Raw genomic sequence first — 25,853 nt, 5'->3', positions numbered from 1 at the left:
GATTCCACATTACTTAAAACGTACAGTTTTCAACAAAACATTGTTAAGAGTAGAGAAAGAAATATGGCCCATAAACAAGGGGGGAAAAGGAATTAATAAAAGCTGACCCTGAGGGAAGCCAGATATTGGACTTGCTAGATAAAGACTTTAAAGCAACTATTTTAAATGTCTAAATCATGTCTAAAAAAACTAGGAGTATAGGAATGCTGTCTTATCAAATAATACCAGTAGAGATAGAAACTGAAAAAAAAAATAGGAACTTTGGATTCAAAAAGTACAATAACTGAAATGAAAAATTCACTAGAAGGGCTCAACATAAACTAATGGGAGTCCCAGAAGGAAAGAAGAGGAAAAAAAGGCAGAAAGACTACTTGAAGAAATGATTGAAAACATCCTAAATTTGATGAAAAACATTAATCATCCAAAAAAGTTCCACCAAGCCCAAGTAGGATAAACTCAGAGAAATCCACATTTAGATATATTAGATATACCATAATCAAACCATGAAAGACAAAAACAAAAAGAGAGTCTTAAAAGCAACAAGAGGAAGTGACTCATGAGGCTTAGGGATTCTTATGAAGATTAAGAACTGATTTCTCATTAGAACACTTGAAAGCCACAATGCAGTGGGATAACATTTCAAAGTATTGAAAAAAAAATACTATCAACCAAGAATTCTACATTCAGCAAAACTGCCTTCAAAAATGAAGAAATTAAGTAATTCCAAAACGGAGACTTTGTTACCAACAAAATGGCCCTGAAAGAAATATTAAAGGGAATCCCTCATATTGAAATGAAAATACACTAGAGGGTTACTCCAACGTACATGAGAAAACTGATAATCACAAATAGACAAACATTAAATATAAATATACTGTTTATTCGTATCTTTCTACTAATGTGAACCAGATTACTATAACTAAGATGTTAATTGTCACACCCTGGGCAACCACTAAGAAAATAACTCGAATGCATATAGGAAAAGAAATTACAAGGCAACTAAATTGGTACACTAGAAAATATGTATTCAGGATAAAATATGGTAATAAAGGAATAAGAAAAAAACAAAAATTATAAAAGACATAGAAAAGAAATAGGAAAAGAGTAGACAAGAGTGTTATCAGTAATTATATTAAGTGTAAGGGGACTAAAACACTCTAATTAAAAGGTGGGGGTCTGGATCAAGATGGCAGAGTAGGAATATCCTGGGCTCACCTCTTCCCACAGATACATCAAAATCTACAACTACATAAACAAAAACTATCTCTGAGAATGAACTCAAGGATAGCAGAAGAGATCAAACACAACCAAGGATATAAAGAGAAATCCACATCCAGATGGGCAGGAGGCATAGAAACATGGTTTAATCAGGACTCACACCCTTGGGAGTACTGATCCACATGAAGGAGGGATATCAAACTGTAGAGGCCCTCCCTGATGAACAAGGGTACTGAACCCCATGTTGGGCTCCACAGTCTGAGGGGCCTGAGCAAGGAAAGTGAGCCCCATAACCTCTGGCTTTGAAAACCAAAGGGGATGATGTATGGGAGAGCCAGAAAGCAGTAGGAAATTAAGACTCCATTCTTAAAAGGTGTGTGCACAATCTCATTTGCTCTGAATCCCAGCACAAAAGCAGCAGTTTGACAAGACCATAGGTTATCTGTAAAGGAGATCCACTGACTAATTTTAGGGCATATGCTGCAGGACAGGGATCTGTTGGAATGGTCTCCTTGGGTAGGAGAACCAGTGGGCACCATTTTTTTTTTCACTTTTCTCCCCTTTCCTTCCCTTCCCCACCTAGGTGGGGCCTAGCACTGTTGCGAACACTTCTGACACTCTCCATCTACCATGCTATTACTCTTCACCTTGCTCCAGCATTCCCCTGTGGACTCACCTCACCCAACCTGTCCACCTGGCTGGATCCCCTCATGAGTGGCTTCCAGCAACGCCATACCTGGTAGATCCCCTCAGTGGGTACCCTCAACCAAGACAGAGACCCTTCCAAATGACTTCCTGCTTGGCCACTCCCAGAAAGTGCTCATGGCTAGGGTGGAAGTCTCTCCCAATTGCCCCCAACCAAGGGGGGGGGGTCAACCTGGCACACCAGACCACCTATAACAGCTGTAGCAGAACTTTGCAGCAAGCTGCACCTCAGGTTTGCCTCACCCACCAGCATGCCCAAAGCAGTCATAGCTGGGCCTCACAGCTGGACAAACAGGGGACAAACACTGCTCACCAGCACATCCTTAGCAGTTGTGGCCAAACCTGGCACACAGCCACACAGGGAGGCAGTCCTGCACACCAGCAACTCCACACCAATTGTGACCCTGCCCATGCAGCTCACACAGGCATCATCCCTGCAGCACCTGGCTCTAGTGATGAGGGGGGCCTGAGGTACAGGGCCCCGCAGGACACCTTCTGCATAAAACCACTCCTTCAAGACAAGGAAACATAACTGATCTACCCAATAACTAGAAAGAGAGACTTATGAAAAATGAGGAAACTGAAGAATATATTCCAAACTAAAGAACAAGACAAACCTCAGGGGAAAAAAATGAAATGAAACAGAGATAAGCAACGTACCAATAATGAGTTCAAAGTAATGGTCATAAAAGTGCTTGCCAAACTTAGGGAGAAGAATGGGTGAACACAGTGAGAACTTCAACAAAGAGATAGAAATTATAAAAGAGAATCATTAGAACTGAAGAATACAGTAACTGAGGTGAAAAATACACTAGAGGGAATGAACTGCAGATTAGATGAGGCAGAGGACAAATCAGCAATCTGGAAGACAGGGTAGTGGAAATTAGCCAATCAGAACAGCAAAAAGAAGACAGAATGGACAAATGAGGATAGTTTAAAGGACCTCCGGGACAATATCAAATGTACGAACATTCACATTATGGGGATCGCAGAAAGGAGAGAGAGAGATAAAGGGACAGAAAACCTATTTGAAGGAATAATGGCTGAAATCTTTCCTAACCTGGTGAAGGAAACAGACATCCAAGTCCAGGAATCACACAGGGAGTCTCCAATAAGATGAACCAAGAGACCCGTACGAAGACACATTATAAACAACAGTTAAAGATAAGGAGAGAAAAAAGCAGCAAGAGAAAAACAACTAGTTACATACAAGGAAACACCCATGAAACTACCAACTGATTTTTCAGCAGAATCTTTATAGGCCAGAAGGGAGTGGCATAATATATTCAAAATGCTAAAGTGAAAAAACATACGACCAAGGCTGCTCTACTCAAGGTTATCACTCAGAACTCAAGGAGAGAGGAGGAGTTTCCCTGACAAGCAAAAGCTAAAAAAAGTTCATCAATACCACACTGGCCTTGCAAGAAACGTTAAAGGAACTTCTTTAAATGCAAAAGAAAAGGCTATTACTAGAAATAAGAAAATTTAAAAACCTGGAAAAGGTAAACATAAAGGTAGTATATACATCACCTATTTAGCTAATATAAAGGTTAAAAGACAAAAATAATTAGTAAAGGGATACACAAAATAATAAGTTGTAAAATAGGATGTAAAAAAAACAGGATGTCAAAAACTTAAAAAGGAGTGGCAGGGAGTAAAAATGTTGTGCTTTTACAACACACTTGAACTTAAGTAATCATCAACATAAAATAGATGGCTATATACATAGGATGTTATATATGAACTTCATGGTATCAAAAAACAAATATGTATAATAGATATACAAAAAACAAAGGGATACAAACTAACACTAAAGAGAGTCACCAAATTACAAGGGCAATAAGTACAGATCAATAATTACTTTAAATATAAATGGACTAAATGCTCCAATCAAAAGACAAGGTATCTGAATGGATTTAAGAAAAAACACACACACACACAAAAAGACTCATATATATGGTACCTACAAAAGACTCATTTCAGATCTAGAGACATATACACTGAAAGCAAAGGGGTGGAAAAGATAGTCCATGCAAATGGAAATGAAAAGAAAGCTGAGGTAGCAGTACTTATACCAGACAAAATACACTTCGAAACAAAGGCTGTACTGCCAGGATGTCCGCTGTGCAGGTGTCCCCCAGAACACCCTGGACTGCACCTGCCTTTGCTCTAGCCACCCCCTGAGGATACCGCTGTGCAGAGCACCCCAAACCACTGCACTGGGCTCTACCTTGGCTCTAGCTGCCCTACAAGAGCATGACCTGTGCAAACTGCTCCAGAACCACCTGGTCCATGCTGGCCTCTGCTCCAGCTGACCTGACAGTGTGCCCATGTGTGGAGCTCCCTGGGACACTCCAAGTTGCACCCACTTCAGCTTCAGTCATCCTGCCAGGGTGCCCTTTGCACAGAGATCCCGGGGGCTGCCCAAGTTGCACACAATAAGGCTTCAGCTATCCTGCCAGAGTACTTTCAGAATAGAGGACTACAGCACCACTCTAGCCCATGCCCACTGTTGCTTCAGCTGTCCTGCCAGGGCACCCTCTGCACAGCAAGGTCTGGGATTGCCCCAGTTTGTGCCCATTTCAGCTCCAACCATCCACCAAGATGAGTCCAGCATGGAGTGCCAAGGAAATACCAGCACACAATAGCCATAACTCCAGCTAGCCAGCCAAAGTCAACAGGCACACAGAATTTACACAGGGGTTGACCATCCACAGGACCATTCCCTCAAGTTTAGGAGAATTAGTTGTTCTGCCTAATATATAGAAAGAAACACAGAAAGTCACACAAAATGAGAAGACAAAGGAACACCCTCTAAACATAGAATGAGATAAAAACTCACAAAAAGAACTAAATAAGACAGAGATCAACAATCTGCTGATAAAGAGCTCAAAGTAATGGTCAGAGAGATGCTCACTGGAATGGAGGGAAGTGTGTATCAACTCAGTGAGAACTTAGGGAGAAAACAGAAAAAAAAGACCAAAGTTGAAGAATAACTGAAATGAAAAATACACCAGAGGAAATCAACAGATGAGAGGATGCAGAAGAACGGATCAATGATCTGGAAGATAAGGTAACGGAAAGTACTAAAGCTGAACAGCAAAAGGAAAAAAGAATTTTAAAAAATGAGGATAGGTTTAAAGGACTTCTTGGACAACATTAAGTAAACAAACCATCATATTTCAAGGTTCCAGAAGAAGAGAGAAAGGGGCAGAAAATGTATTTGAAAAAATAATAGTTGAAAACTCCCCTAATAGGGAAGGAAACAGACATCCAAATTCAGAAAGCACACAGAGTTCCAAACAAGATCAACCCAAGGAGGTGCACACCCTGACACATAAAAATTAAAATGTCAAAGATGAAAGATGAAGACAGAACTTTGGAAAGCAGCAAGTGTCTAGTTATAAACAAGGGAAACCCCATAAAGCTATCAGCTGATTTTCTTGGCAGAAACCTGGCAGGCCACAAGGGAATGGTATGATATACTCAAAGTGCTGAAAGGAAAAAAAAAATCTACAACAAAGAATACACTATCCAACAAGTTTATTATTCGGAATTGAAGAAGAGATACATTAAAGGAGTTCATCACCACTAAACTGGCCTTAAAGGAATGTGAAAGGGACTCCTTTAAGTGGAAAAGAAATGGTTATAATTAGGACAAAACTATGAAAGAAAAATTTCATGAATAAAAGCAAACATACAGTAGAGGTAGTTCATTAAATACTTATAAAGCTAGTATGAAAGTTAAAAGTAGTAAAATATATCTAAAAAGTTAAGGGGACTCACAAATAAAAAGATGTAAAATATGACAACATATACACAAAATGTGCGGGGGCGGGGGGAGTAAAAATAAATATTTTAGAATGCGTCCAAACTTAAGTGACCATTAACTTAATATACACTATGATATATTTAGGATGTTGTCTATGAACCTCATATAACCATAAACTAAAAACTAGTAACAGACACAGGATAAATAAAGGGAAAGATAATCTGAACAGTAAAGGAAAATCAATCACAAGGAAAAAGAGCAAAAGAAGAAAAAAGGAACAGAGAAGAATGACAGAAACACCAAAAAATAACTTAACAAAATGACAATAAGTACATACCTATCAACAATTTCTTTAAATGTAAATAGTGTAAATGCTCTAATCAAAAGACATAGGGTGATAAAATGAATAGAAAACAAACAAAACAAGACCCATCTGTATGCTGCCTCCAAGAGATTCAATTCAGACCTAAAGATACATACAAACAGCCTGAAAGTGAAAAGATGGAAAAAGATACTCCATGCTAATAGAAGTGCGGGAAAAAAAAAAGCTGAGGTAATGGTACTTATATCACACAAAAGAGACTTTAAGGCAAAGATTATAACAAAAGAAAAAGAAGGGATTACATAATGGTAGAATGGATCAAACAAGAAGATATAAGTGTAAATATCTATTCATGCAACATTGGAGCACCTAAATACATAAAACAAATATTAACAAGCACAAAGACAAAAGTGACAGTAATATAATAGTAGGAACTTATCCCATATAGGTCAATGGATGGATTCAGCCAGAAAATCAATAAGGAAACTGTATTTGAACAACACGTTAGACAACATAGATATATACAGAACATTCTATCCAAAACAACAGAATACACATTCTTTTTAAGTGCACATGGGACATTCTCCAGGATAGATACCATGTTAGGCCACAAAACCAGTCTCAATGAATTTAGAAAGACTGGAATCCTACAATTTATCTTTTCTGACCACAATATAAGACTAAAACTCAATTATAAGAAAAAAAGCACAAACATTTGGAGGCTAAACAACATGCTATTAAACCACCAATGAGTCAATGATGAAAACATAGGAAATAAAAGAAATACCTTGAGACAAATTTAAGGGAAAACAAATAGTCCGATATGTAATGGATGCAGCAAAAGCAGTTTTAAGAAGTTTATGGTGATAAAGGTCCACCTCAAGAAACAAAAAAAAACATTTAAAAAAAATCTAAATTTACACCTAAAGGAACTAGAAAAAAAGAGCAAATCAAGCCCAACATTAGTAGAAGGAAGGAAATCATAAACCCGAGAGTGGAAATAAATGAAATAAGGTCTAAATAACAATGGGGAAAAAATCAATGAAACTAACAGCTGATACTTGGAAAAGATACAATAATAAACCTTTATCCAGGCTCATTAAAAAAATAAAATATAAAATAAAATCAGAAATGAAAGAGGCGAAGTTACACTGACAACCCAGAAATATAAAAGATCATGAGACTACTAGGAAACAAATATATGCCAACAAATAGGACCACCTAGAGGAAATGGACAAATATCTGGAAACATACAATCTTCCAGGACTGAATCAAAAAGAAATAGAAAATTGAACAAATTACCAGTCATGAAATTGAGCCAGTAATCAAAAAATTCCCAACAAATAAGTGCCTAGAAGCAGATGGCTTCACAGATAAATTCTACCAAACATTTAAAGATGAATTAATAACTATCCTTCTGAAACTGTTCCAGAAATTGAAGAGCCAGGAATTCTTCCAAATTCATTCTTTGAAGACAGTATTACCCTGATGCCAAAAATAGACACAGACACTACCAAAAAAAAAAAAATACTACAGAAAAATAGCCCTGATGAACACTGATACAAAATTCAACAAAATATTAGCAAATCTAATTCGGCAATACATTAAAAGGATCATACATTATGACCAAGTGGGATTTATTCCAGGGATGAAAGGAGAGTTCAATATCCACAAACCTAATTCAGCAATACATTAAAAGGATCATACGTTATGACCAAGTGGGATTTGTTCCAGGGATAAAAGAAGAGTTCAATATCCACAAATCAATCAACGTGATACACCACACTAACAACAACAAAAAAGGATAAAATATAATATAATCATCTCAATAGATGCAGAAAAATCATATAAAATTTGATATCCATTTATGATAAAAACTCTCAACATGACGTGGAGGGAACATACCTCAACATAATAAAAGCCATAATGACAAACCCACAGCAAGCATCATACTCAATGGTGAAAAGCTCAAAGCTTTTCTAAGATCAGGAACAAGACGAGGCTCACTCTTGCCACTTTTATTTACATAAGTTCTGAAAGTCCTAGCCACAGCAATCAGATGCCCCCCCACCAAAAGAAATAAAAAAGAAAAAAGAAAAGGCATCCAAATTGGAAAAATTAAACTGTGATTATTTTCAGATGACCTACTATAGTAGAAAACCCTAAAGATGCCACCAAAAAACCATTAGAACTAATAGAATTCAGTAAAGATGCAGGATACAAATTTAATACATAAAAATCTGTTGCACCTAAGCACTAATAATGGATTAATATAGTAATTATTATAGCTGTATCAAAAAGAATAAAATACCAAGGAGATGAAAGACCAGCACTTTGAAAAGTATACAACACTGATGAAAGAAATTTGAGATGATACAAGTAATGCGAAAATATACTGTGCTCATGGATTGGAAAGATTAATACTGTTAAAATGCCCATACTACCCAAAGCAATCTATGGATTCAGTGTAATCCCTATCAAAATACTAATGTCATTTTTCACAGAACAAGAAAAAAATCTAAAATTCGTAGAGAACCACAAAAAAATAAAACCCCAAAGTAGCCAAAGCAATCTTCAGAAAGAAAAAATAAAGCTTGAGGTATCATGCTCCCTGGTTTCAAACTATACTTAAAGGTATAGTAATCAAGAGTATGATAGTGGCGAAAAAATAAACAGATAAATCAATGGAACAGAATAGATTCCAGAAATAAAACCATGTTCATATGGTCAGTTAATTTTCAACAAGGAGGCAGGAACATACAGTGGGGAAAAGATAGTCTTTTTTCAACAAATGGTGTTGGGAAAACTGGACAACTACATGCAAAAGAATGAAACTGGATCACTTTCTTACACCATACACAAAAATAAACTCCAAATGGGTTAAAGACTTAAATATAAGACTGGAAACCATAAAACTCCTCAAAGAAAACAGAGAGAGAGTAAACTCTTGGACATCAGTCTTAGCAATATGTTTTTGAATTTGTCTCTTCAGGCAAGGACAACTAAAAGAAAATAAACAGGACTCCATCAAACTCAAAAGCTTTTGCACAGTGAAGAAAACCATCCATAAAAGGAAAAGACAATGTATGGAATGGGAGAAAATATTAGCAAATGCTATAACTGATCAGGGCTTAATGTCCAAAATAACTCATACAACTCAATATAAAAATAAGTCCAATTAGAAAATGGGCAGAGTACTAGAACAGACATCCTCCAAAGAAGACACACAGATAGCCAACAGAAACATAAAGATGTTCAATATCACTAATCATTAGGGAAATTCAAATCAAAACCACAATGAGATATCATCTTACACCTCTCAGAATGGCTAGAATCGAAAAGACAATAAATAACAGATGTCAGTGAGGATGTGGAGCAAAGGGCACCCTCACGCACTATAGGTAGGAATGCAAAATGGTACAGCCATTGTGGAAAACAGTATGGGGGTTCCTCAAAAATTTATTTTTTTTAAAGATTTTATTTATTTATTTGAGAGAGAGAGAGAGAGAGAATGAGAGATAGAAAGCATGAGAGGGAAGAGGGTCAGAGGGAGAAGCAGTCTCCCTGCTGAGCAGGAAGCCCGATGTGGGACTCGATCCCAGGACTCCAGGATCATGACCTGAGCCGAAGGCAGTCGCTTAGCCAACTGAGCCACCCAGGCACCCGGTTCCTCAAAAATTTAAAAATAGAATTACCATGGGGCACCTGGGTGGCTCAGTTGGTTAAGTGTCCGACTGTTGATTTCTGCTCAGGTCATGACCTCAGGGTCTGAGACTGAACCTGGCATCAGGCTCTGCACTCAAGTGGAGTCTGCTTGTCCCTCTCCCTCCCCCTCTGCATCTCCCCCCACTCACACGTGTTCTCTCTCTAATAAATAAATAAGATCTTTTAAAAAATAGAATTACCATATGATTCCATGATTCCTTCTCTGGGTATTTATCTGAACAAAACAAAACATTAAGTTGAAAAGATATATGTTCTGCTATGTACACTGCAGCATTATTTACAATAGCCAACATATGCAAGCAACCTAAGTGTCCCTCATTAGATAAATGAATAAAGAAGATGCCCCCCCACTGGAATATTACTCATCCATAAAAAAGAATGAAATCTTGCCATTTGCAACAACATAGAGACACACAGTATTATGCTATGTGAAATAAGTCAGACGGAAAAAGACAAATACCATATGATTTCACTTATATGTGTAACCTAAAAAGCAAAACAAATGAAAAAACAAACAAAAGGTAAACAGACTCATAGAACAACCTGGTGGCTGCCATAGGGAAAGGTGGTGGGGCAATGGTGAAACAGATGAAAGGGATTAAAAGGCACAAACTTCCAGTTCCAAAATAAATAAAACATGAGGAAAAAAACATACGGTATAGGGAATATAGTTAATAATGTGTAACTATTTTGTATGATAATAGAAAGTAGCTTGATTAATCATGGTGATCACTTCATAATGTATTTAACGGTTGAATCATTGTTGTACAACCAAAACTAATATTATATGCCCACTACACTTCAATAAATTGAAAATAGATTAGTAATCTTACCCCTAAAGGAGCTAGAAAAAGAACAACAGATGAAGCCTAAAGTCTTCTGAAGTCTAAGGAAGGAAATAATAAAGATTACAGTAGAAATAAATGGTATAGAAAAAAAAACCCAATAGAACAGATCAATGAAACCAGGAGCTAGTTCTTTGAAAAAACTAATAAAATTGATAAACCCCTAGCCAGATGTATCAAAAAGAAAACAGAAAGGAAACAAATAAAATCACAAATGAGAGAGGTGAAGTAACAACCAACACAACAGAAATACAGATAATTATAAGAGAGTATTATGAAAAACTACATGTCAACAAATTGGACAACCTAGAAGAAATGGATAAATTCCAAGAACATATAAACTACCAAAACTGAAAAAAGGAAGAAATAGAAAACTTGAACAGACACATAACCAGCAAAGAAATTGAATCCATAATAAAAAAAATCTTCCAACAAACAGAAGTCCAGGGCCAGATGGATTCACAGGCAAGTTTTACCATTTAAAGAAAAATTAATACCTATTCTCCTCAAACTATTCCCCCCCCCAAAAAAGGAAGGAAAACTTCCAAATTCATTCTATGAGGCCAGCATTTACCCTGATACCAAAACCCGATAAAGATTCCACTAAAAAGAAAACTATAGGCCAATATCCCTGATGAACATGGATGTAAAAATTCTCAATAAAATACTAGCAAACTGAATCCAACAGTACATTAAAAGAATCATTCATGGGGCACCTGCGTGGCTCAGTGGTTAAGCGTCTGCCTTCAGCTCAGGTCATGATCCCAGGGTGCTGGGATCAAGCCTCACATCGGGCTCCCTGCTCTGCGGGGAGCCTCCTTCTCCCTCTCCGATTCCCCCTGCTTGTGTTCCCTCTCTTGCTATGTCTCTCTCTGTCAAATAAATAAATAAAATCTTAAAAAAAAAAAAAAGAATCATTCACCACGATCAAGTGGGATTTATTCCTGGGTTGCAAGGGTGGCTCAATACTCACAAATCAATCAACATGACATACTACATGAATAAAAGAAAGGATAAGAACCATATGATCCTCTCAATAGATGCAGAAAAAGCATTTGACAAAGTACAACATCCATTCATGATAAAAACCCTCAACAAAGTAGGTACAGTGTCCCCTATTTACCACAACCTGACCCTTCAGGCAAGTATCTTATGTGTGTTGCTTACACTCTACTGTTGTGTCTGAGTCACTTTTCCTGACTTTTAAAGTGCCAAGTTCCATGTCCCACTGGTTATACAAACTCATGGAATTCAGCCCCTCTGGTATGTATGTATGTCTGTATCTTAAAGATTTTATTTATTTATTTGACAGAGCAAGAGAGCACAAGCAGGGGGAGCAGCAGAGGGAGAAGCAGGCTCCCTGCTGAGCAAGGAGCCTGACACGGGGCTCGATTCCAGGACCCTGGGATCACGACCCAAGCCAAAGGCAGATGCCAAACCAAATGAGCCACCTGGGCTCCCCTCTGGTTTTTAAAGCCAAACATTGTGGGGATTAGTCTTCCTCACGTGAGCTCCCTGGTGCCACGGCCTGTTTTTTGGTCCTCTGTGTGCACACAGTTCCCTCTCCCGCTGGCAGCCTCTATTAACAATTTTTGTTTAGTCTATCTTGTACTGGTATCAGTGGCTACACTAATTGTTAATAGAGACAAAGAACATTCTCTAAGGATAAGAGACTCAATCCATCAGAAGATATAGCATTTACAAAATACACATATTTCCCAATAAAGCCCCAAAACACATGAAGTAAAAACTGTCAGATCTGGAAGAGAAAGACAATTCAAAGATAGTAATTGGGGACCTCAATATCCCTACCTTTAATAATGGCTAAACCACTAACAGAAGATCAACAAGGAAATAAATACGTGAATACCACTATCAACTAATTAGACCATAAGACATTTAGCGAAGCCTCTATCCAATGACAGCAGAATGTATTTTTCTAAAAAAAATACATGCGGATCATCCTCCAGGATAGATCATATGTTAGTCCATAAAACAAGTCTCAATTTAAGACAACAAAATTTATACAAAATTTGTTTTTCAATCACAATTAGAAATCAATTATTGAAGGAAATAGGAGAAAGTCACAATTATGTGGAAACGAAACACATACTTTTAAATAACCAGTGGGTCAAAGAAGAAATCACAAGGTGCTTATAATTTCAAAAAAGAAATCATGCAGCCTTTTGCAGCTGCTGCTCATGGACACATAAGCTGTAGGCTTATGTTTATGGGTCTCATAGGGACTATAACTAATGGAGAGAGTTCGTAACCGGCTACACCCCAGAGCACAGCAGAGCGGTGGCAAACTGAGCCACCCAAGTCTTTGTGTGAAAGAGGCCTATTAGTTTATCAGCATAGCTGTGGCCTGAGGGAGAGTGGGTGTTGCCTTCAGGCTGTCCCTCTGCCTCACTCCAGGTTGCTGGTATCTCTCAGAAAAAAGTTTGTGCACAAGTCTGCTGGCACAGCTTTTGAAGCTGCCACCCAGGGGGCACCCTTGGATTGCCTGGCTCTGGGAGCCAGCAGGGCTTGGGTTCACAGATTCAACTGGACAGCGGCAAAGAAACAGTTAACTGGCTATTGCCCCAGGGCTCAGGGCAGAGGGAGCACACAGAAACACCCATTTCTCATTCTTCCCCTGAAAGAAGTATATTTATTTGTATACTTGAAAAGTTTCTGCCTGAGGGACTGACTTCCAAGCAGCCTGAATGTAGGTGCTGACTGAGATACTCCCTTTTGGGATGCTAACAGGCCTTGGCACACCATCAACTACTGGGAGCCACTAAGAATAAAGTACACTGCTTGGACAGTCAAAACGTTTTGAGAGACAACCAAGAGCTAGGCAAGGGTTGAACACTAAGGTTCATCTCCAACACAAGGCCACTCCCTCAAGACTGGAAAAGGTGGCTATAGTCAAGGAAAATGAAGAACAGAGGATTATATCCCAAATGAAAAAGATAAAATCTTATGATTTGCCTATAAAGAATTCAAAATAATGGCCATAAAGATGCTCACCAAGCTCAGGAGAAGAATGGATGAAGTGAGAAGTTCAACAAAGAGATATAAAAATATAAGAAAGAACCAAAGAGCAGTTACAGAGATGAAGAATATAACAACTGAACTGAAAAATACAATAGGGGGGTTCAACAGCAGAGGAGATGAAGCAGAAGAAAAATTCCATGAACTCTAGCAGATGGCAGTGGAAATCACCCAATCAGAGCAGAAAAAGAAAAAAGAATGAAGAGAAGTGAAGGTAGGCTAAGGAACTTATAGGACAACATGAAATAGACAAACATTTGCATTACAGGGTTCCTAGCAGAAGAGAGAGAAAAAGGGGCAGAAAACTTACATGAAGAAATAATGGCTGGAAACTTTCTTAACCTGGGGAAGGAAACAAGCATCCAGACCCCGGAATCCTAGAGACTCTCAAATTGGGATGAACCAAAAGAGATCCATGTGAACAATTATACACCACCATACTGGACAACCTAAAAGAAATAAATTCCTAGAAGTCTACAACCTACCAAGCCTGAAGCATGACAGAAGAGAAAATCTTAACAGATCAATTACTAGTAAGGAGTGCTCTTAAAACAATAAACATGATTTTTGGCCAGCTGCTTGTGACCTACTTAATTATCAATTATTTCTTTTTTATTGTTATGTTAATCATCAATTTATCAATTATTTCTTACATAACTTCTTACTGTAGCTCTTCTTCAATGATAAATAAGCAACAGTGCAAATTACCCAGGGGACGCCATGTTCAGGGAGTAAGGTCAAGGTTCTGTTAGCTTAATAATGGACTATGAAACATACACCATCCCATATTCAGAAAATGGTGAGCATTTCAGCAACCTTCTCTCTTCTTTGGATTGCTAACAAATGATGAGATTACTTAAAATTGTGATCTTGTTAAGTTACTTTCAATGGATGTCAAGGATTGAGATTAGTGCCTAAACCAATTCATTTACTCCCTCCCCCCCCCCCAGCTTCATTCAAGTCCCTGGTAGAACTACAGTCTGGTATGAATGGTGGCATAGGATACCTAGAGAATGAGCAGGTGACCACACACCTTGCCATTACTATAGTGCTATTCAATGTGGAAAGAGGGATAGGCATTTCTCTTCTTTAAATTATTCCAAATAGTTTGAAAAATTAGATCCATAATAATAGATATGTATACTAATATTTAGACTGTGGAAAAATATAAGTAGATGAAACCAACTAATACGAAACTCAAAACATGCTAGCAATAGTTCTATTATATTAAAAAAAAGAGGGGGGAGTAGAAAATGAGAAAAAACATTGGGATGACTATAAACAGAAACACAACATATCAAAGCTTATGGCTGCAACAGAAGCAGTGCTCAGAGGGAAATTTAGAGTTATAAATGCCTATATTAAAAAAGATCTCAAATCAATAACCTAACCTTTCACCTTAAACTAGAAAAAGAAGAACTAAACCCAAAGCAGGCAGAATTGAGGACATAATAAATATTTGAGCAGAAATAAATGGATAGATAATAGAGAAAAATAACAAACCCAAAACCTTCTTCTTTGAAAAGATAAACAAAAGTGATGTTTTTTAGCTATACATACATAAAAAAACAGAAAAACTCAAATTACTAAAATCAGGTATGAACGATAACTACTTCTAACCTTAAAAACAAAAAGGACTAAAAGGGAACACTATGAACAATTATATGCCATCAGACTAGATAATGTAGATGAAATGGATAAGTTTCTAGAAAGACACAAAGTGCCAAAACTGAATCAAGAAGAAACAGAAAATGTGAATATGCCTATGACAAATAAAGCGATTGAATTAGTAATCAAAAACTTCCCCCAAAGAAAAGTCCAGGTCCAGATGGCTTCACTGGTGAATTCTTTCAAACAGTAAAAAAGAATTAACACCAATCCTTAAAAACTCTTGCAAAAAATGTCTGAGGGAGGCACACTTCCCAACTCATTACCCTGATATAAAAACAGATAAAGATATCACAAGAAAACTATAGGTCAATATCACCTAGGAATATAGATGTACAAATCCTCAATAAGATATAAACAAACTGACTCCAGCAACATATAGTAGGGGTTATACACTGTGACCAAGTAGGATTTATCCCAGGAATGCAATGTTGATTTAACATACGAAAAAATCAATATCATACAACATACTAATAAAATACAGGACGAAAAAATCATGTGATCATTTTAATAAAGTATCTGACAAAATGCAACATCTTTTTAGGACAGAAACACACAACCACTAGGAAAATAATTTTTTTTTAGCTTTGTCAAGAGCTTCTAAGAAAAACCCACAGTTAACTTCATACTGAATCAGCAAAAACTGAAAGATTTCCCCCCAAAGATCAGAAACAAGAATGTCTTCTCTCCTGCCATTTCTATTCAACATTGTACTAGAGGTTCTAGCCAGGGCAACTGAACAAGGAAATAAAATAATAGGCATATAAACTGGAAAGAAAGAATTAAAATTATCTCCATTTTTATATGATATGACCTTGTATACAGAAAATCCTACAAAATACATAAAAAACTATTAGAGCTAATAAATGAGTTCAACAAGGTTGTAGGATACAGGCTCAAGATACAAAAAATTTATTGTATTTCTACATACTAGCAATGAACAATCCAAAAATGAAATCAAGAAAACAGTTCTACCTACAATAAAGAGTAAAATACCCAGTAATAAATTTAACAAAAGAAGTCAAGTCTGTATGCTGTAAATAACAAAACATCATTGAAAGAAATTAACTAAGACCTAAGTAAATGGAAAGACATCGCGTGTTCTTAGATTAGAAGATTTAGTATTAAGATGGCAATACTCCCCAAATTGATTTCCGTATTCAAGGCAACCTCTATCAAAATCTCAGCTGCCTGTTTTGCAGAAATTGGCAAGTGTTCCTAAAATTTCATATGAAAATGCAAGTGACTCAGAATGGCCAAAACAATCTTCAAAACAAAGAACAAAGTTGGATTCTCAGACTTCCGGATTTCAAAACTTAATACAAAACGCTACAGTAATCAAGACAGTGTGCACTGGCATAAAGACAGTTTGATCTACGGAATATATTCGAGGCTCCAGAGGTAAACCCATACATTTATGGACAACAGATTTTCAAAAAGGGTACCCAGACAATTTAAAGGGGAAAAGAAGAGTCTTTGACAAATGGTTCTAGGACCACTGGATATTCACATACAAAATAATGAAGTTGGACCCATTCCTCACAGCATGTAAAAAAAAAAAATTAAAAATAACTCAAAATGGATCAAAGACCTAGATATAAGAGCCAAAACCATAAAACTCTAAAAAGAAAACATAGGCATAAATCTTAGTGACCTTGAATTAGGCACTGGTTTTTAAATATAACACTAAATGCATTACCAACAAAATAAAAAATGGATAAATTGGAACTCATCAAAATTAAACACTTTTATGCTTCAAAGGACACCATCCAGAAAGTAAAAGAGACAATCCACAAAATGGGAGAAAATATTTTCAAATCATACAAGTGATAAGAATCTAGTCTCTAAAATATATGAAGCATTTTACCTCAACAAAAAAACCACAAATAACCCGATTTTAGGTTAACAGATGTGAATATTTTTCCAAAGAAGAAGTACAAGTATCTAATAAGCACATGAAAAGATGCTCAGCATCATTAGTCTTTAGGAAATGAAAATCAAAAACAAAATGCAATACCACCACACACCCACTAGGATGGCTAGTAAACAAAACAAAACAAAACAAAAAAACAGATGGTGAGAATATGGAGAAATCGGAACCCTTATGCATTGCTGAAGTACACTGCTCTGAAAAAGTTTGGCAAGTTCCTCAAAAAGTTAAACACACAGTTACCATATAACCCAGCAATTGCACTCCTAGGTCCATGCCCAAGAGAATTAAAAACATGTTCACACATAAAAAATCTATACATCTGCACGAGTATTTATAATAGTATTATTTGTAACAGCTCTAAAGTGGAAAGTACTCAAATGTTCATCAACTGAGGAATGAAGAAACAGACGTGGTATAGCCATCTAAAGGCACATCATTCAAATACGAAAAAGACTAAGGTACTGATGCATGGTACACCACGAATGAATCCTGAAAATATGCCAAGTGAAAGAAAAACCAGACACGAGTCCATACATTACATGATTTAATTTTGTGAGACGTCCAGAATTGGCAATTCATAGAGATGAAAACAGGTTAGTCACTTCTAGGGACTTGGGGGAGGGGAGGATGGGGAGTGACTGCTAATAGGTACAAGAGCTTCTTTTGGTTGGATGAAAATGTTTAGTAATTATATAGTGCTCAGGGTTGCACAACTCTGAATAGACTAAAAGCACTGAACTGTATATTTGAATGGGTGAATTTAAGGGTATGTGAATTATATCTCAATATTTTAAGAGGTCAGATCATACCATTCTTCTTCTCAAAACCCTCCAACAGCCTCATATCTCAGAGAAAAAGTCAGAGGAATACAAGGCTCCGTGAAGCTGGGCTCCCTACTGCTTCTCTGACCTCACCTCCTATTACTCTCCTACCTGCTCAGCCCGCTCCAGCCACACTGCCTCCTTTCTGCTCTTCAAACATGCCGTCATGCTCCACATGCACCTCACACGCACCACAGGGCCTTTGCACTTGCTTTCCCCTCAGCCCTGGATGCCAATCCTCCACATACTGCACAATTAACTTCTCCAATTGCTGAGGTCCGTGCTTGAAGGTCCCCTTTTCAATGAGGCCACATGCCCCAACGCTTTTTTTTTTTTGCCCCAACACTTCTTATCCCCATCCCCGCTTGCCTTTTCTCTTTTGCATTGCTCACCATTTCATATACAACATGCTTTTCTTATATATTTCTCATGTATTTATTGTCTGTCCCCTCCCATATAGAATATAAGCTCCATGATAGCTAGAATTTTTGTCTGCTTGTTCACTGCTATAGGTTGCACACTCTCTTGGGCACACGGTAAGGAGCTTATTAAATATCCGCTGGTGACCACAGAATGAATGAATGCCTACAAGGGTAAAGAATTTAGAGGACCCGTCCTGAGAATCAAGCATTTTCAGGTTCAAACAGCTGACATACAAATGACTTTGGGAATAAACTTCTTTTTGAACATGGGGTCCTGCGTGTTATCAAAGAGTTATTGAAGCCTAAGAGCTGACAGGTCTTTTCTGATACGTGCTAATCATCGTAAGCACACATGAAAGCAGCAAGCCCCGGGCCCTTTCTTTCAGCAGCGGAGCGTGTGAGCCTTGGCCAGCTTCTAATCTTTGATCCTCCTGTTTCAGCTGCACTTCTTACTCGGTTTCACACAGTGACGTGGACTGCTGGCTAACTCGCTCTCTCTCCCCGGAAATGTGTGCTTTGAGTCTGGCTAACTCTGCGGACCGAAAGACATTCGGGATGAGCCGGAGGATAGGAGGAGCCCTCCAGCAGGAACGCCATACCAGCTGACCTGGCAGCCTCCCGAGCTCCAGAAAGCATCTCTGTTGTGCTTAAACAGGCCTTCCATAGGAGCCCTGCAGGAACACACATGACAGCAAACATTTAAGAGCAGGCTCAACGGAGACTTTTATGTTATTTTTAACTTCTGATTCATTCACTTCAGGGATTCAGCCTTTCTTTGACTGCGAACCTGAAACATGAGACAGATTTCTTAGGCTTCTAAAAAGTCATAATGCTTTCTAGAAACTGAGTCTTCGCATGAAGAAATCCCTCTGTATTTCTGCCATGTAGATTCTCTATTTTGCAGATAAAATAGCTTTTGCTTTGTGTCTGTGTAGAGCATGGCAGAAAAGATCGGAAACGGAGAAAAAGTTTAAAGGCCTATTTGTGTCACCTTCAGAATCTTTCCTCAGGTACCCTGAAACATGTCTGTCCTCCCCCCCAAACATTTTCTCTGCAGCTGATACTATTGTGCCCATAATTTTCAGTAGCATCTGAGATCCAAATTAGTATAATCCAGAATCAGGATCCAATTTCACACCTGAGTTTGGTTCACCTAAATATCCCACAGGTTCTTTGGGTTTGGGTTCATTCTAGCCAAGGCTAACTTATTCTCTTTCCACCAAAACAAGATTGAAAAAGCGAAACAAAGGGCGCCTGGGTGGCTCGGTCGGTTTAGCGTCGGACTCTTGATTTCCACTCAGGTCTTAATCTCATAGGTCCTGAGATCAAGCCAGGCTCCACTCTGGGGGGTAGAAATTGGCTTGGGATTCTCTCTCCTTCCCTTCTGCCCCTCCCCACCCCCTGTGCATTCTCTATCTCCCTGTCCCTCCCTAAAAAGAAATTTTGAAAAAGCAAAACAAAACAAAAATTTATAATAAAAAATCCTGATTCTTCCATTGCTAAGCCTAATGGCATTACCTTCTCCCACTCAATGAAACCAGGAAATTCAAAGTCAAACTTGACTCTCCACTCTGACTCTACGAAAATTCTGTTAGTCGCTGATGAATGTCACTGTTTTGATGTTATTCCAGCGAATTTTCTAATTTTTCCTAACCATATATAAAACCTTGTTGTTCTGCTCAAGTCTGGCGGGCTCCCGTGGTCCTAGGCTGGGTTCTGCCATGTACTAAGGAAGATCTGACTCCGAATATCAGCCCTATCACTTCCTGCCTATTTGAGGTTGGATACGGTTTTGGAGTAACTTGTGTCAGTTTGTCTCTAAAATGAGGATAGACTGATATCTCAGAGAGTGGTTGCAAGGAATAAAAAATATCAAGTGCCTGAAACATACCCATTAGCATGTCCCCCAGCAATTTAATTCTTTATCCCCTTTCAAATGACTGCTCCCATCTCTCTCCTGGAAGGCAGCCCTAATCTATTTTGCCATTGCCAGGCTGAAGTGTCCAACAGCTCTTTACCATCCCACCTTACACAAACTTTGCGGGGAGGTCACACGGTTCCCCTAGTTGTGTTGCCCAAAGCGTGTTCTGCAAGCACAGTTGCTCTGCAAGTCATTCTTAGAAAAAAGGTACCATGGGAAATAAATGCTGCATTGTTGTAGCTTTATCTTGAGAAATGATAATACACTAGCTCAGGAAAGCCCCTTTCCTTTTATTATCCCAAGGGACATTTGTGGTCTTCCCAGTTGGCCTTAATCATCCCAGTCCCCTCACACTCATTTACCAATAGTTCCGATTTGGAAGTTTGAATTGGAGGAAGTACATTCTAAGCTAATTTAGAACAATCTGACTTTATATGCCACGCATAGAACACAGAAGTCAGATCCATAAACGGGTTATGGTATGGTAAATGCACAGGCTACTAGAGGCCTATAGATTATCCCACTCTATTGAGCTGAGCCTCCCCAGACTTCTGCAAATCTTACAGGTCCCGTATTTGCCCTCAGGGAGGATTACACTATGCGGATCCCCGTTTGTGCAGAAGCGAGCCGCCCTTCTCCCATTTCACCACCATGCTGCTTCCTGAAAGCAGGCAGGTGAGGCCCATGGTTGCCCAGAGTCCAGGCCCAGGTCTGGCTGTCTGCATCAATCCTGAGGTCCCCATTCGATTGTCCAATAAAAGACAGGGCTCAAGGAGTTGAGAAATCTGTCGTCCAGAGTACGTGCATTATTTTCAACGAGAACATTGCTTTATAAGCGTAGATTCTTCGTTCTGAACCCTACATGTAAACCAGCAATCGAAGAGCTTCACACATTTAGAGCACCACGCTCTGCTACTGCCCTATTCCTCCTAAGGAGACACATCTCTCTGCATCCAAACTCCGCTTTCTGGAACAGCTTATATTAACGAGACTGCAGCAGAAATAAACTGGAATAAACACGTGGGCCCCTGTTGCGCGGAACGAACAGGAGCAAAGGACGAGGCTGCCCCCAAGTGGGAAACCCACAAAGAGCAGCGACGCTTCCAAACAGCTTAGTTCAAGGAACTGAATGGGCTCTGCACTTCCAACTCCCAGGACTCCCCCAAGCTTGAGAGCCTCTGGTGAGGAAACTGGGTGCAGATTCTTTTACCACTACGAGGTGGTGTGTGTGTGTGTGGGGGGGGGTGTTGAGAGAAAAGAACGGGCGAACCCAGTGTTTCCCAGCCTCCCCACCCTATTTAGCACCTGGTTAAATCCAGATTCCGGGTCTCGGTGCGGAGATTTTGACTTAGCTGGCCAGGAGTGGAAGGATATCCGGAGTCTGGGTTTCTAACCAGTGTGATTCTGGTTTCTAATCCGCTGATTCGGATCATCTGGGAGATTCAGACATTCAGAGTTGGGAAGCAACTTTCTGTTTCCGGCTCCCGGGGAGAGGCCCAGCGCTTGAGGATCAAGGGAATCCAGAAGTCAGTAGCTTTCTTCCCTCTGTGGCTTCCGGCAGCCCCTGCCCGACCCTCCCACCTGCCGCTGATCCGCCCCGCCGCCGCGGTTTCCATGGCGACCCAGGCCGCGCAGGGTGCTGCTTCCTTAGGACCTTGTCGGATTCCACCTGTCTGTCCCAGCGCCCACCACCCTAGAGAAGGAGATTCTGGTCCAGGACAGTCAGGCTAAGAAGTAACTTATTATTATTATTATTACTACTATTGTTATTGATTTGAGTATTTTTGTGCCCATTCTTATTTAAAATAAGCTTTAAGAGTTTTTTGTTTTTGTTGGGAGGGGTGGTTGGGGGAGAAGAGGAATACATGCTTTCCTAGTACCTTTATGTAACATTTCACCTTCAATTCAAATGCTTGGGATAGACTGACCCCCCTGGCTGCGAGAATCTGGGATTTCTACTTGCCTTAGCGATTTATCTTTGCACGGTCCTCCTGTGATGCACGAGGACACTCAGGCATGTGGCTTATGCATTTGTGCCAGTAACAAGCCACACCCAGGAGATTCCCAGACCTTGGACTTCCTGTCCCTTTAAATCCTGCCTTTCTTTTCAAGGGCTGCTGCCTCAGCTGAACCAGATGGCGGAGGTCAGGTTCTCAGGGCAGCAAGGTGGGAATGAAAATTGTGAAATCAGCTACATCTGGGTTGAGCCTGGTAATTCTAATCAATGAGCCCCAGCTCATTCCAGTCAGCTTCCCTTAGGAGAGGGCCATAGCTTCAAGTGCTGGGTTTTCTGTTGTCAAACTTTAGATCTGAGCTAAACCTTTAAAAGCTGCCACAGGTGGCTAGCTGGTCTGCACATTTCAGCTGGTCCGGTCCTGGGGCTGGGGGCTGGGGGGGTTGGGTGTCAGCTTTTATTTTTGGTTATTGATAATGACCACTGGACCATCTCTGAAATGCTGCTTTGGGGCAGTTCGAGATGCCTGGAGGCTACATGGAAATCTAGGCATCTCAGGAAACCAGTAGATTTACAGAGTGAGTGCCACAGAGAAGTGGGGAACTCTAGGGAGGGGTGTTGTTTTATTTTTCTCAGTAACCCAGGGGGGAATTATTATCTCCAGTTTAGCAAAGATGAGAGTAAGGACAGGTGGGGCTAGGTGGGAAGAGACAGGTAGGGGATATGTGACTAGGCTTAGGCAGGGGCTTAGTAACCTGGCTCACAGAAATCCCAGATGTGGAGAAATGTTATAGACAAGATATTAACCAGAGAGAAGGGAACATAACAAATCCACCTTGTTTGTTGTTAATGTTATAAACAAGATATTTACCAAGTGCCCTGGTCAATTTTCTATAAAAGATTGACCCTCTATAAAAACCCTCATGGGACAATCTGTTTGGGACTCCCAATCTAGAGAGCTCCTTTCCTTTGCTTTCTGTTCTTACCTTCACTTAATAAATTTTCACTTCACTTCATCCTTTGGTCTGTGACATTCATTCTTCCACTCTATGAGACAAGAACCCTGCAACAAAAGGGAAACACAGAGAATTTCAGAAACTTGTCCATGGGTGGAGTCCAGAATTAAACCCACCAGGGGTGTGGCTTATGAGCTCACACTCAGTACTCTGAATTTAAGTTCATTTTCTTTGGACCTAATGGAGCTTTGTTCAAGCCCCACCCCCTCATTACTTTAAGCAAGTGAGCTGTTTCATTGCTGCCCCTACCCGCCCTTTACTATAATTTTATTGGGGCAGAGACAACCACATCCATTTGAGTAAATGCTGTATCTGTCCTCCAGAAGACTCCCAGGAAAGTTTGACAAATGAATAAAGAACAAAGAAAATGAGTGCTTCTATGAATTAAGAGGAGCAGGAAATATAACTGAACTTTATAATTACCTTTTCTGGGCCAGACACCTGGGGTAAATATCCCCCATTAATTTCTGCACCATGAGATAGGGAGGTAACTGTTTTTCTGCCCTTTTTTTTTTTTTAATGAATGAAGAAACTAGGACTAAGAGACACTGATTTATGGAGCTAGGATTTAAACTCTAGATTGTTTGCCAGAACCCCAAATCCGCAGTTTTCCCACATACCACACTGCCTGCCGGAGCATCTAGAATGACGTAGTAGTGGCCAAGGGGAAGGTAGAAATATTTTTCTAAGTGAAAACTGGAAAGTGAAAGCTTGATTGTGGTTGTGTTATTCTTTAGCCAGTCAATGAGCACCACGCTGAGAGAGAGAAAGCATATAAATAATAGCAAAACGCTGAGGCCAGGGGAAAGCCTCTCCTTTACTGTTGTTTCACTTGGGTCCTGGCTTTGACAATCCTGAAACTTCACATGAAAATACAGGCTGGGAATAAAAGCATTTTCTCTATCATCTCCTTCCACCACAGGCTGGCCTGAGATGGAATTGCAGGTTATTTTGTTTTATTTTAAACTAAGAAGGTATTGTGTAAGCACCAGAAACAAAGCAGTGGGTTCTGATGGATTTGTGGGGAGGAGATTTGCTGTGGAGTAGATAGTGCCCTTAAAGTTTGTGTTGTGTTTCCAGCTTTATCTTCCTAGAAGATTATCTTGTGCGTTCTAATCATTTATCAGGGTGCACGTGGTTTGGCTTGAGGTGAAAGCCAAGCTCTGTTTCCAGTCTGTAACTGATACACTCTCCCACTTTTCCCAGCTGTTAACTTAATATGGTTAACATTTTTATTTTCTTCTCTCCCATTTGGTTGCCATTTCCTTTATTCCCCTCTGCTGGCTCTCTTAATGTTGCCAGTTTTTGGGCTAACCGTCCCCTCCCTGCCTGTGCCTCGACTTCCTTCCGCTCTGCGTCCTGGGGCTTTAGGGATGGCAGTCAGTTAAGCAATCCTGTTGGCTGCCCTGGAGAAAATCAGCATCCTCTTATGCCCGTAGGTGACACATGCAGACTGCAGTCCGTAGAGGGGCTGGGCAGTAGGCTGAATTCTTGAAAGATTTCAGTGGATTGCTGGAACTCATATTGAAACAATGAAGCTCTGAGGTCTAGAAAGAAAGCGTGTTTACCAACGAATGAGAAACACACCTATTAACTAGACATCTGTTATCTGCATAGACGGCACTGCCAGCCCTGAAGTCATAGCCAGCCATGATTTTAAAAATTTGTTTTTTTCTATTTAACCTCAGATGTTTTCTTTTCCATGGGCAGACCAGTCTGCTTGTATTTGCATTAATCACCTGTCAATTTGGGCTATTCGTTGGTTATGTCAATGCAGAGCCAACTGAGTAATTAAGTGGGGGGAGGTAGTATGTATAATCCAAGAGTTAAGAGCAAGAACTCTGGCCCTCCCACCTATGAGTTGTGTGACCTTGGGCAAGTCACTTAGCCTCTCTGGGCCTCTATTTTCAAAGCATTAAGTGTCATGTGTTAGCAATTATTGTTATTGCGATTACAAGGTTGTCCATAGATCGCCTGGACTGACCATGAACTAGATACAGAGACAGATAGATGTCACCACACCCAAGGGTCTTTTTTTATTTCCATTTAAGTTACTGGTTTCTGGATTTCTGATATAATTGGCATATAACTTCCTGTCAGTGGTCTTCATGCCGTCATTGCTTACGGTCAAAAGACTGTGGAAAGAGCACTGGGCTTCCAGAATCCACAGGTTCCTTTGGAACTCGGCCACTACTGCCTGTGGGCACAGCTGTGGTCCTCCTGTCTGCAGATCTGAGTGTCCATCTCTAACAAGTGACGGGCACCACTGGCCTCGGCAAGAGCCAAGTCCTCTTTATCCCACTGTGGCCCTAATGATGCTCTCATCGGCATCATGACAAAAATAAGGTCAATGCAAGGCAATACGCAACGTAATTAGAAATGGGTGAAAAGTTGAGACTGTAAATACCCTTCCGACTCACTTCCATAGTCCCAGTATCTCACTCCTTGATGGGTTAGTCCAGTGCTGCTAGGGCTTGTGGGGCCAGCCTAG

At 39.6% G+C, this 25,853-nt stretch overlaps 1 long non-coding RNA gene across 1 annotated transcript in view; it reads right to left on the bottom strand.

Moving 5' to 3' along the window:
* The window catches only part of LOC112808573 (uncharacterized), a 118,944-nt gene extending 96,985 nt beyond the window's left edge, over positions 1–21,959 (bottom strand). The window contains exon 1 of the long non-coding RNA XR_003204387.2: positions 21,698–21,959. This is a non-coding gene — a long non-coding RNA (uncharacterized lncRNA). The remainder of the gene's footprint in view (positions 1–21,697) is intronic.
* Positions 21,960–25,853: the final 3,894 nt, after the last annotated feature.

The sequence above is a fragment of the Callorhinus ursinus genome, unplaced genomic scaffold (genome assembly GCF_003265705.2).
Source record: "Callorhinus ursinus isolate GAN/ISIS: 27379988/994484 unplaced genomic scaffold, GSC_fseal_2.0 scaffold39, whole genome shotgun sequence".
NCBI classification, from domain to species: Eukaryota; Metazoa; Chordata; class Mammalia; order Carnivora; family Otariidae; genus Callorhinus; species Callorhinus ursinus.
The sequence above is the reverse complement of the archived record's forward strand: the minus strand, read 5'-3'. Positions and strand labels throughout refer to the sequence as shown.